Source organism: Sinocyclocheilus grahami, unplaced genomic scaffold, assembly GCF_001515645.1.
Source record: "Sinocyclocheilus grahami isolate Dianchi unplaced genomic scaffold, SAMN03320097.WGS_v1.1 scaffold829.1, whole genome shotgun sequence".
NCBI classification, from domain to species: Eukaryota; Metazoa; Chordata; class Actinopteri; order Cypriniformes; family Cyprinidae; genus Sinocyclocheilus; species Sinocyclocheilus grahami.
The window spans coordinates 380,879-394,270 of NW_015506008.1; positions in this window are offsets into that span (position 1 = coordinate 380,879).

Consider the following 13,392-nt stretch of genomic DNA (forward strand, 5'->3'; position numbering starts at 1 on the left):
CACAGTCTCCCAAACAACTCTCCTGTGCTCCATTAGAGAGAGTGTCTGTATTTCTTTGTCTTTGAGTCTCAGTTTTATCTCGTCCTCCCCCTGCTGTTAAAGCAGTGCAGCTCAGCTCGCTGCTCTCTCACAATCAGAGTGCTTTTATCTGGCCATTGAGCACTTTGTTCATTAGAGGCATGTTAACAATGAGTCACATGCCCCTTGCAACTCCTCTAACAGACTAACAGCCTTTTAAATGCCACTTACATAGTGACCGAGGCTCAGCAGTGCAGCCTCATGATTACAGGCCTCTAAACGTACTATTTACTGTGTTGTGTATGAATGAATGACCTGTGGTGGGATACAGAGCATGTGATTTATTACATCTCTGCACTGCAGGTCAGTGTTTTTTTATGTGAATATTGGCATTTTAATAAAGCTCTCTTTTAAAAGCGAGTGTAAATAAGCCATAGTTTTGTTCTGTTAATATTAGTCAATGCTGCAGTCGTTAGACACGAGGTTGAGAACATACTTCCTCTGAATGAGACAGGCTCGTCTCAAAGCTGTCACGTATAGCTAGAAGAAAAAAGAAAAAGAAATATATCTAAAAACTGACTAAGAAGCCATAGGACCCACTTCTCGTGTGCACATGTCTATGTGAGTTTTAATAAGTTGGTTATATTAGTGCAAAAGAAAGCAGAATGGAACGAATAAACAAGATTTAGTAGAACTATTATTATATTGTTTACTGAAGAGAAACTGTATCGTTACTTTCCAGTCTTCTGTTTATAACAGTCAATGTTTAATATGCCCCATGACATGATATTACTGCTATTTTAAAACCCAGATTCCCTAAAATTACACTTTATGAAAAACAAAATACAGTCCTTATGTTATTTTGAAAATAGTATGTAACAAAAAATATTTAGGCCAAGGCTATCTATCTGTGGTGTCCTAATTCTGTCTCATCAGTGCTCTAAAACAAGGCTACATTTGGATTGTTGAGATGCTGTGTGAAGCAATACATGAAACTTGTGGATTTATAACTGTGGACCCATTATATGTAACAAACACACACTATGAATATATTATAAAAATGCTACAGAGCAAAATTGTTAATTGGTTAACTGTAAAATACCTTAAAATTGCCTCAAAAAATTTACCTCAAAATAAAAAAACAATTATGGTTTTTGATTGAATTAATATTTACCATATAGTTAAGGTGCAAAACCATAAAAGGACATTCCTACAAGATTATATCACATATGATTATGTTTTATTTAAATAGTTTTGTTATCAGTGTTTTACATTAGGGATTTTTGTGTTATATTTTCTGTTAATTAGTTCATGTTTGTTGCATTATTTTAGTGTCATGTGTTACCCTGATGGTATTTTGTCTTTGTGTGTATGCCCCTGTGCACTATCCATATATGACCACAGCTCTGCGTCCCAACGCCCAACCACTGGCTTCCCAAGACTGAACCTCCAGCCAATCAGCAACCTCGGGAAACCCCTTTCGGCAACCAGACAAGGAAGGGAACCCCGCACACAGGAAAACAAGTACCTCCAGATCCTAGCTGAACTGGTGCATTTAATATAAATTTTAACCTCATTGAGGAACTCAATGCGAGGGTTAATTAAGTGATTGATGGTTGTTCAGATCTATGCAATTGCACATATTGCTGTAAACTTGGGATTTCACATTTTCATTCTCTTAAACGAATTATTTCCTCACTTTCTCTCTTTCTGCAACTTGTGTGTGAATGCGTGTGTTAGATTAGTTTATATGTCTTAGATTTATCCAATAAAGCCTTATTTATATTGAAAAGAGAAGTATCTTGTGTTTTGTGCTCACAAGTTAATGTCTTAAACTGCCGACCTTGTTACCGTGCTAATTAATAGTGTTTTCACTATATTTTGGATATAAATATCCATTGCAGAATTGATGGCATACGGCTCGTTCACTGAATCGCTGGCTGTCTCAGTGATCAGCCGTAAAACAGTGATTCTGTCCAAATTCCCTTACATATTATTGGTGGAGTTCCCTTTAAAATCTTAAATGATTCCCTTTGAGCTAAATTGACCTGTTTCCCTTACACTACCCTGGAAAATTTTGCAGTAAAAAGTGACAACTAGTACCTGTCTGCCATATACAAGCCATCATCATTGAGTAACATTACATAACAAACGACAAAATTAACAAAGCTTGTAATATCTTGGTAAATCTATATATGATTAGCTCAGACAACTGAGGAGTTCTTGTAGCTGTCTTTTTTTTATATAATAGAGCTGTCCATGTCTATTTATACTGAACAAGTCCCACTGCTATTGATAGTTAAATCAAAGAATTATTGACGTTCACAAAGTTCAGGCACAGAGGCCTTACTCAGCTCCCACACACACACTAACACAATGACACAAACACACAGCAAACATCTTTGAGGAGCTATGCAGCACAATTCATCTGCCCACAGGGTGAATCTAATGAAAGTAACTCCCTCAAACACCCTTTCTTTCTAACCCTTTAACTTTCTCACTGTACCCTGCAGCTCTATGTGTGTGTGTGTGTGCGCGCTCGTCAATATGTACAGTATGCATCACTTCCTGCGTAACATTCAGAATATAGAACAAACATCAAAGTTACACCATGCAAAATAATTCAGATTCTTAAGTCTTACTTAACAAACACATCAAAATATTGTTCTAATATAAAAATATTGTTATCATTTTTGTATCAGAGCACTGAAGATTAGCACTTAAAAGTCAAACAATTATTATTTTAACATGGAACAAAATTATTTTATGTTAGTCACTGGGCTGCCTTCACTTATCATATGTGACCCTGGACCACAAAACCAGTCATAAGAGATTTATACATCTGAATAAATAATCTTTCCAGTGATGTATGGTTTGTTATGATAGGACAATATTTGGCCGAGATACAACTATTTGAAAATCTGGAATCTGAGGGTGCAAAAAAATCTAAATATTGAGAAAATCATCATTAAAGTTGTACAAATGAAGTCCTTAGCAATGCATATTACTAATCAAAAATTAAGTTTTGATATATTTACAGTAGGACATTTACAAAATATCTTCACATGATCTTTACTTAAAATCCCAATGATTTTTGGCATAAAAGAAAAATCGATAGTTTTGACACATACAATGTATTTTTGGCTATTGCTACAAATATACAGTACCTCAGCGACTTATGACTGCTTTTGTGCTCCAGGGTCACATGGATCTTTGGACGCATGGACGCATTTTTTAAACAAATTACTAACTGCAGGGATGTACTTCCTCACTGGAATGTCATAATTCATCCAGGTTAGAACAAGGGCGAAAACAAATGTACACGTGCACCTGTTGTGAACCATGCTATGAATTATTTAACATGAGAACTTTTCTATACACGTACACGATTATTCAAATGTTTAGGTTCAGAGAGATTTTTTTCTTATTAAAGAAATTAATACTTCTATTCTGCAAGGAGGCATTACATTTTTCAAAAGTGACAGTAAATGCTTTTATATTGTTATAAAACAAAAACAAGCCAAAAAATGCTGTTCTTTTGAATAAAAAAAAAAATCCTGAAAAATAAAATGTACTACGGTTTCCACAAAAATATGAAGCAGCACAACTGTTGTCAACATGGATAATAATGAGAAATGTTTCTTGAGCAGCAAATCAGCATATTAGAGTGATTTCTGAAAGATCACGTGACACTGAAGACTAATGGCTGCTGAAAATTCAGCTTCGATCACAGGAATAAATGACATTTTAACATACATTCACATAAAACAGTTAAAATATCAAATATATAACTTTTGAGTAGTAAGTACTCGAGTACAACTACTCAACTTCAACAATTATTAGTGAATGAGCCTCAATCCAGGTGATAGATTTACTCCCAAGTTTGTATAAGACTGAAGCAGATAAAAAAAATCCATCCATTTGATCTGTTTTAATAAAACACAGTCACTGATGAGGAAAAGCAGGTCTGAAGACTGATTGTGACTTCACGTGATGCTTTACACATCGATTTGTGCCAGAAAAATATACAAGTAATGCATTCACTGATTACCAAATCTTTCTCATCTTACAACTAGGTCATTATTAAGCTTTTTGACAAACGTGTCATTTAGTGTCACATGGATCTCTGTGGTTTCTCTATATAAAGCCTAGTGTTATGTAGACAGGTTCATGTGGTTTACTGGTGCAACTTCAGTCTGAACTGTGATACTGAACTCTGTAGCTCCTTCAAAGTGATCATCTGTGGCTGTCTCTCACATGTTTCTTTCTTTGATCGCGAAAAGTTTTGAAGGTTGACCTTTTCTAGGCAGCGTTTGTTTTGTTTCATGTAACTTACATTTCTTGACAGTTGCATCAACAGGGCTCAGTGGGGTTTCCAAACACTTGGAAATAGTTTTTTCAGTTTCTGCAATGGTTTTACTTCTATCTCATGCCTTTGAAATACCTTTTAGTATTCACTTTCTATTCTTGACTGTTATTCACAGACTGAATCCCTTAACTGAGTTTTATCATTCACAGCAAATTGCAACAAAGTTATTTGCTCATTAGAACATTTCTGAAACTTGCAAACTTACTAATGCAAGCACCATATCAGTTGTTTTGAATATTTTCTGTCATCAAAACAAGTTTGAACTTCAACAATTAGTTTTGGGGGGGGGGGGGGGGGGGTTTTTTTAATCTAATGAAATGTAAGAATAAAAATTATGTAGGTATATTGTATATTTGTCCCAGACCATTTGAACATTTGCGGTAAGTTATTGTATTTTATTTTATTAAAATTCATCAAAAGTGACGGCAAAGACTTGTAAATTACAAAAAATATATATTTTTCACAGAAATGTTAAGCTTGCAACATTGGAAATAATCAGAAACATTTCTCTGAGCAGCAAATCAGCATATTAGAATGATTTCTGAAGGATCATGTGACACTGAAGACTGTAGTAATAATGCTGATGAAAATTCAGCTGTGCATCACAGGAAGACATTACTTTTTATAATATATTCATATAAACCCCCTCTATTTTAAGTATTGTTAAAAAAATATTACTGTTAAATAAATGCAACCTTGGTGAGCATGAGACTTCTTCTTCACAGTGTGACTTTATATCTCAATTGCGACTTTATTATTATTCACAATTACTTTTTTTCAGTTACTTTCATAGTTACTTGCTGTCAGGAACTGCCTGTTTTGGTTTCGTTTTCATTTGTTTCTATCTATTACCTGTATTCCTTTGTTCCAATTTCCTGCTCCTTGTTTGTTGCTATGGTTTCTGATTAACGAGTCATCACCTGTTCACCATTTGAGTTCAATCACCCCGTGTTTTTAAGTTCCTCCTTTTCATTCAGTTGGTGTCTGGTATTGTTTGTGTGTAGACATGCTGTTACGTTGCCTTCTCGTATTTGGATTACCTGAGTTCGTGGAAACCTGTTTGAACCTTTTTCATCTTCGTCTGAACCTGTTCATGACACTTGCATGACACTTTCAACAAAAATAAGTAGAAACACAGTGTTTGCTCATCCACTGACCTTTAACCATTGCTTACATAATCCTAGAGTTCTGCATCAAGACTATGAATAATCACAGTTACATCAGTAAATATCCTCAATGGATTAGCAATCATTATAAACGAACTGTGAGGCTGGTGCCTATAGTTGTAGCTGTAAAAAAAAATCACAAATGTTAAAATCTGTCATTATAAACACTTGCATACTTTTTAGGCCATTACTAAAACAGGTGTGAACATCTTGCACTGACATCAGTGTGAGCTGGTACGAGGCCATATGTGATCGTCTGGCTTTCGGGACAGTATCGTGGTGTGGCGGAGCAATGCGTGTGACTTTAATGCAGCCACACCGCAGCAACTGGAGCAGAAAATCGTCTCATCACGCATTTCAGATTACACATCTCTCCCCAGACTTCATGTGTTTGAACAGTTCACGTTGTTCCTTGTCACCCCATTTTGTCTAAAGTGATGTACAGTACCGTAACAATCTAAATCTAACGGATGTACTGTAATGATGGAGAGATTCTCACAACATTTGCACTAGTACCAGTTTATAGACTTACTGAAACTACTTAACATCTGCTAATCATACTTTATTGAAACACAAACTGCATTTCCAGCCTACTAAAAGGCTTGGTTTGTGCAAATTCTAAAATCAAATTATTTTAGAAACTAACTAGGCCTACCGCAAAATGTAAAAATTGGCTATCTTTCAATTCATGAATGGAATTTGAACTCAATTGGCCATGTCCCACAGCACAGTCAGCGCTGTTTCTGTAATTCAATTTCCAATGAATTCATCCTGACGCTGCCACACAGGATGTTTGTGATGTGTTCTTTTTTTGTTTGGTTTTGTATTTGAGACTTTTAGTTTGTACTGTTCTTTTGTGCCTTCTTCCTTGTTTTCACCTTTCTTTTTATGCCCTTTTACCCTTGAGTATCCACATAAGCTCTAACTTTCCCTTTGTTCTTTGTCAGGTCATATTTGACAGTATGTAAAGCTTTATGTCATTTTAAAATGTCCTATTAATTAGGAAGACCGGGGAAAAAAAATCTTATTTAAAAGTTAATTGACATGAAATGGATATCTTTTCTATCCTGTAGTGGCATATTTCAAAGCGAAATGGCTTCTTGAATGAGAAGAAAATATAGGGTGGGACTTGATTTTGTCCAGTGGGAATTGATTGGATTGTTGGATTGTTATTGTTTGTATTGTATATGTCGTATTTGGTGTGTTGCTGGATTGAAACTAGTGCCATAGGGACGACATAATAATAATAATAATAATAATAATAATAATAATAATAATAAAGATGATGAATTCACTAAAAAGAATAATAATGATGTGCATGTATAAATCATTTATAACAAACACTGCAGCATTTTATAAAATAAGAATTGTTACATGTTAATGGTGACATTAAAAGCTGTGTTTAGATCTTACTAAGTGACACTATTTGCATCGGCACTGTACAGCTATTTGGGGCATCCAAGACGAAGTCCTATCTACTTGGTTTGGGAAATCCTGAAATCTCAAAAACTGCTTTCCACACTCAATAACATTTTAAATCATCAGCAGAATCTTACATGAACTGTCTCATAATTGCTTTTATTTATGCTAAAATAACATTAAGTCTGGACCAGTCAACATACATGTGCATTGATTTCAAGATTTTATTGTTTGTTTTTAAGATTTTAAATGGGTTGGCGCCTGCTTATTTATTAGAGCTTTTACATGTCCACACTCCTGTTAAAGTGCTGAGGTCGTCCAATCAGGTGCTTCTCGATGTTCCGAGAGCCAGGTTAAAAAATAAAGGTGACCAAGCTTTTTCAGTGGCGGCACCTCATTTGTGGAATAGTTTACCTGTACACATAAGAACTGCTTTTTTACTATTTGTCTTGTTTGTGTGTGTTTTTCCGGACATTGTTAAGCACTTTGGTCAACCATGGTTGTTTTTAAATGTGCTATATAAATAAAATTTAACTGAACTGAACTGAACTGCAGTCCTTAGTATCTTACTGTATCTTACTTAGTTGTAACGAGTGATAATTGTTGTCTTTCTATCAAGTTTCAACCAATCTGACCATTCACCTTTGACCTCTGGCGTCAACTATGCATTTCTGCCCACAGAACTGCCGCTCACTGGATATTTGATCATTTTCGGACCATTCTTTGTAAACCCTAGAGATGGTTGTACATTAAAATCCCAGTAGATCAGAAGTTTCTGAAATATTCTGACCAGCCTGTCTGGCATCAGCAACCATGCCAAAGTCACTTAAATCTTTCCCATTCTGATGCTCAGTTTGAATTTCAGCAGATCATCTTGATCACGTCTACATACCTAAATTTATTGAGTTGTTGCTATGTGATTGGCTTATTAGATATTTGCATTAACGAGCAGTCAAACAGGTATACCTAATGGCCAGTGAGTACTACTACTAACTACGACTAACTTAATTTTGCAACTATGTTCAATTGCAGACATGCTGGAGCCTGTTCAAGTGTATCAAGCCAAAGGCTTGAAAGGAAATCTTTGGCCATGTGTCTGAAAAAACACATTGTCAGGCATTGCCAAAAATCTTATGATTACATCCCATGGATGATGTCCAAATTTTGTATCCAGTTTGTTCTCCTAAGCTCATCCTAAATCCAATACTCAGATATTTCCCTTAACCCCACACAAGATTCTTTCTTTCTCATCCTCTCTATTCTCAGCAGCTGTCAAAGAGTTGGATAAAAGTAAGCTTACAACAATCACTAACTCTTACATAAAGGATTTTACTTACATAACTTCATCAAAGCTCTGTTGTGTCAAGAAAGGTGACCTTTTAGATTGAATTCTATGTTTATGAATAATGTACAGATGATATTGTGCTAAAGAGCATGAATAATGTTTCCTCTGAAGACAGCAAAGTGTCAGCTTAAGACAGCAATCTAAAAGACTATATTGCTTCTGCACACTGCTAGAAAAGAACCTTCGAGAAACACTGGCTTGATACCCAGAATTAATGCATCCCTTGCCAGAATCCACATCCCTTCATCCTCCAGTATGCACACACACACACACACACACTGTGCCCAGGTCTCCTTGGAGGGCTTTCTCTCCTTTCCACCTGCCTTTATATGAACACAGTCACAGCTGGTTAAGCAGTAAAGCACCAGCTGTATGAGCAGAAAATACACAAACTTAAATTCTGTCCAATGCTCCAGATATTTTAAAATATTTGCTCTTAAAGAGCAAACTTCTTAGAGGTTTAGATGTTAAAATGCTTTGTTTTAGTTTATAAAATAAATAAAAGGCAATAAAAAGTCAGAAGATCAGAAGTTAATTCTAATTACCGTCTGAGGCAGAAATATCTTATATATTTGTATGTGATGCTAAAGGCTAACCATTGCCATAATAAATACACATTAAGCGAATGGTAATACCAGGAACCACTTGAAGAATGTAGATGGTAACACTTTAGTTTAAGGACCAGTTCTCACTAGTCACTTATTAACATGTGTATTACTAGCATATTGGCTGTTTAGTAGTACTTATAAAGCACATATTAATGCCTTATTCTGCATGAGCATATTTTAGATCCCTTACTGCATACCTAAACTTAACAACTACCTTGCTAACTATTAATAAGCAGCAAATTATTAGTTTATTAGGAGTTAATAGCTAGTTAATAGTGAAAATGGTTCCCAAACTGAAGTGTGACCAAAATAACCCCACTTATTGTGTGTTCCACAGAAAAGAGAAGTGCACACATGTTTGGAACAACATGAATGTGAGTAAATTATGAGAGAATTTTCTTTTTGGGGTGAACTTTATCTCTACCGGCACTCTGTATGACACATCCATACATTCACATCAAAACCCTTCATCCCTGTCACTTTTTCCACAGTCACTTGCTGCATCCGGCCACTGCAGCATATGAACATGCACACACTCACTCTGTGAAAGCTAATGCTTTATGACAGGCATTCTCGCTTCAGTTCTCCTGACCCTGACTTGAGTCATCATTAGCCTCTTGAGTTCTTATAAACAATTTAAACAGACGTTTCATAAATGTGTAATAAATGTGTGGATGTGCATGTACAGTATGTATTTCCTGCTGCTCTTGCTTTGTTGGTCTCTCTCTTTCTCATTTAATGTTGCTGCATAAGCTCATGCGAGGATGGACTGTGGTGAAGACAACTGTTTGCTGCCCTGCAGGCCGGGTTTATGAGAATCGACTCCAGCCTTGATAATTATATGTTTAATTAGCTGTGCAAAAATGAGGGAATATGGTGAGCTGTGCGTTAACTAAAATTATCTTCTTTTTTTTTTTTTTTAGAAACATCATTAGGCTTAGAACAACATCATATGTAATAATAGAGAGTTTAAGTGATAATTCACCCAAAAATGAATGTTCTTTCATCATTTATTAATCGTTATTTAAAAAGTGTTTGACTTTCTTCCATTCAACTTCTTTGAAGAATCAATTCTAATGAATAGGGACTGAGCTTTCAAGCTTCAAAAAGTATCATAAAAATGTTGCAAACAACTTGTGCGCTACATTCGAAGTCTTCTTAATTTGTGTGGTAGAGCTTTAGATTGGAAAAAGACTTTAATTTAAGTTACTATTTACTAAAAATCTTAATACCATCCCAAGCTCTCAGTGGCACATTTATTAAAAGTTTTTGAGCAAAGTAGTGATGTCAGATTTGTGACTGAATCATTCTTTTGAGATGTCAAAAGAATCTTCTGATATCCTTCCCGAAGAAGATCATTCTTCTCACATTTTCAGTATTGTTCAAGATTGATCCAATTCTCAAAACCCTTCTAAATTTTTTGTCTCATCGACCCTTTTGAGTAATCTCCAGTTAACAGTATACTACACTGAAAAAAAAAATCTGTATAAAAATTTTAAAGATACTGGTCATTTTCTGCCAGGACGTTATCCATTAAGTTTACCAACATTTCCTTTAACCCTAATGTACAACACAATGCAATGTATAATTAAAAAAAAGGAGTAAAGCACCAGTGAAAAAATCAATATGGAAAAATCCTTCATATTAATACAGTACAATGTGCCCTATTTTACGGATTTTCTTAGAATATAGAGGTGAACATTATGAGTGAATAATGACTTAAATGTCAGTCTATTTTCACACATAACACATCATATTAGGTCATACGGCTTTTGCATCATTTTTGAAGCTTTAATCTTCCAGTCCCCATTAATGAAAGTCCTTCCTTTAACCCTAATGTACAACACAATGCAATGTATAATTAAAAAAAAGGAGTAAAGCACCAGTGAAAAATCAATATGGAAAAATCCTTCATATTAATACAGTACAATGTGCCCTATTTTACGGATTTTCTTAGAATATAGAGGTGAACATTATGAGTGAATAATGACTTAAATGTCAGTCTATTTTCACACATAACAAATCATATTAGGTCATACGGCTTTTGCATCATTTTTGAAGCTTTAATCTTCCAGTCCCCATTAATGAAAGTCATTCATCAGTACATTCTTCAAGGTTTCTTCTTTTGTGTTCCACAGAAGAAAGAAATGGGTTTGGTATGATATCCATAAATGATTACAGAATTCTAATTTTTGGATAAACAAGATTTATCCCTACATTGTTTAGAAACAATGTCATTGTTATAAAACACTCTCTGTCTTGTTAAGGTTCCATGATATGCCTCACCCCTCCTTTTTTTCCCCTCTCTCTTATTCCCCCTCCTTTCTTTCCCTCTCCCTCTCCCTCTCCCTCCTCTATCTGTGTTCTCTCTCTCTTGTATGGTGTTTTAATGTCTCTTATTCGAGGTAGGCATGCTTACATACAGTACATTAGTTGCTTGGTTCAAATGCCCAAATAAGGAGATGAGTGCTGAACTGTGAGGAGGGTTCAGGATTCTTCGCCAGGAAGTCTATTCCTAATATGTACATGTTTTTCTGTATATGTGGCCATTTTATACAAAACACATGTTCTTGGCCAAACATCCTATATGTGTATGTCATTCTATCCTCATTGGTTAAGAGGGTGAAACTCCCCTCGACATGCCTATATAAGATCTGTATTTCTATGAATAAATTGAAGTATTGAGAATACATTTGAATGTGTGTTTTCTTACTTCCCGGCCGTATTTACACTTTAGGAGACTGAGAAGATTTCACGGTGGCAAAGAGAATTTACAGAGGGACCAAATTGTTATTTATTAACAGTCATTATCCTACAAATAACTCACATACTCTTGCTATTACAGCTTTGTAGCTAGTGTTCTGTACATCTCCATTTATTTTCCCTTTATCCTTCACCTGCATGCATGCATGCTGCATTTCCGTCAGCTGTGTGTCAGCGTTGACTGGAAGATATGAACTGTTAAAGTGCTGTCTCTGCATTTCTCAGTCTTTCTTGGTGAAAGCAACAGTCTATTGTGTTGCATAAATATTTTAAACCGACTGAAGTTGTGCACAAAAAAAGCTCCCTCACACTCTCTCTCTCTTGTCATTTAGTTAAGTTCAGTGTGTTCTGACAGGACCAATGATACCTCTTCTGGTTAAACAAAGAAATAACAGATTTATAGACGAATGGGAGTAGCTGAACTTATGCTTTGTCTGCAAGCATGAAGATGAGCTTGGCAGAGTGTGTTGGAGAGATCAGGTGCTGGATTCTCTTGCTGTTTGATGAGCTTTTCATGCTTAATTAGACTCACATTTCACACATCAAAATTCAGAACCTCCTTTTCTTAGTGGGTTGATGCCAACGCGTGTTTTGGTTTGCCGTTGCCCATCAGTATGAGACTCCCTCGCGGCCCAGCAGGCGAACACATGCAAACCTGCTCACTCTCACACATGTACTGTACGCTCAGACAAAAGCATGCATGCTGTATAAAGGTGTAAGTGCGTACCAGGGCCCCTGCTGGTCTCTGTTGATCTGTTCTGCAGAGAGTCTTAATTAGTTACGGGAGATTTACCCAGCATGCTCCCTTAAACACATGTCACGTTGGCCTCTCTTTTTTCTCGCAGTTTCACTCTCCTTTACTTTCTTTTCTCTATGTTGCCCTATGTTTGTTATTTCTGCCATGGTATAAAAAAAAAGTAATAGACTTTTTCACAATTCTGAGTTTTTTCTCTCAGAAAAGTCAGATTTTTTAATCATAAACAAGCAATCAAGAGAAAAAAAAGTCAGAATTGTGAGATAAAAAGTCGCAACTGCCTTTTTAATTTCTTATTCTGTGGCAGAAAAATAGCATTGCAGGATGTAAACAGAATTCTGAGAAAAAAATTCAGATTTGCAAGAAATAACCGCTGAATTTCGAGATGTAAACTGGTGAGTTTATATGTCATAATTACATTTTGAGAGTTTATGTCTTGCAATTCTGAGTTGCAGGAAAAAAATCTGAATTGTGAGATAAAAAGTTGTAATTACCTTTTTTTGTTTATTTTTTAACTTTGTGGCTAAAATGCGCTTCCATGGTTTGTCTTTCTTCATGTCTGAATTATAGCATTGTGATGGTATTAAAGTACAAGTTGCCTATTTTACCTTTGTGTTCTTGTTTCATATTTTGGAAAAACTATTTTCTCTTGTACACATGTATACTGAATGTAATTTTTATATTTATAACATAATCATTCTATACCTTGATTGTTCTAAGTAGTCAGAGTGCCAAGTGTTAGCATGCTTGTTTTTATATCTTTGACCAGCTGGCAGGCTAATCTCTTATTTCATTACATGGATATTAGATTTAATGTCATGCAGCCCATATTAATGATAATACAAATCCTGACTGGGCCGTGTTTCTAAAGTTAGGAGTGGTAAACACTCATAGGTATCAGTAAACAAAAGGAGAGCTATAAAATGTTTTAAATAATATCTGACTTTTTC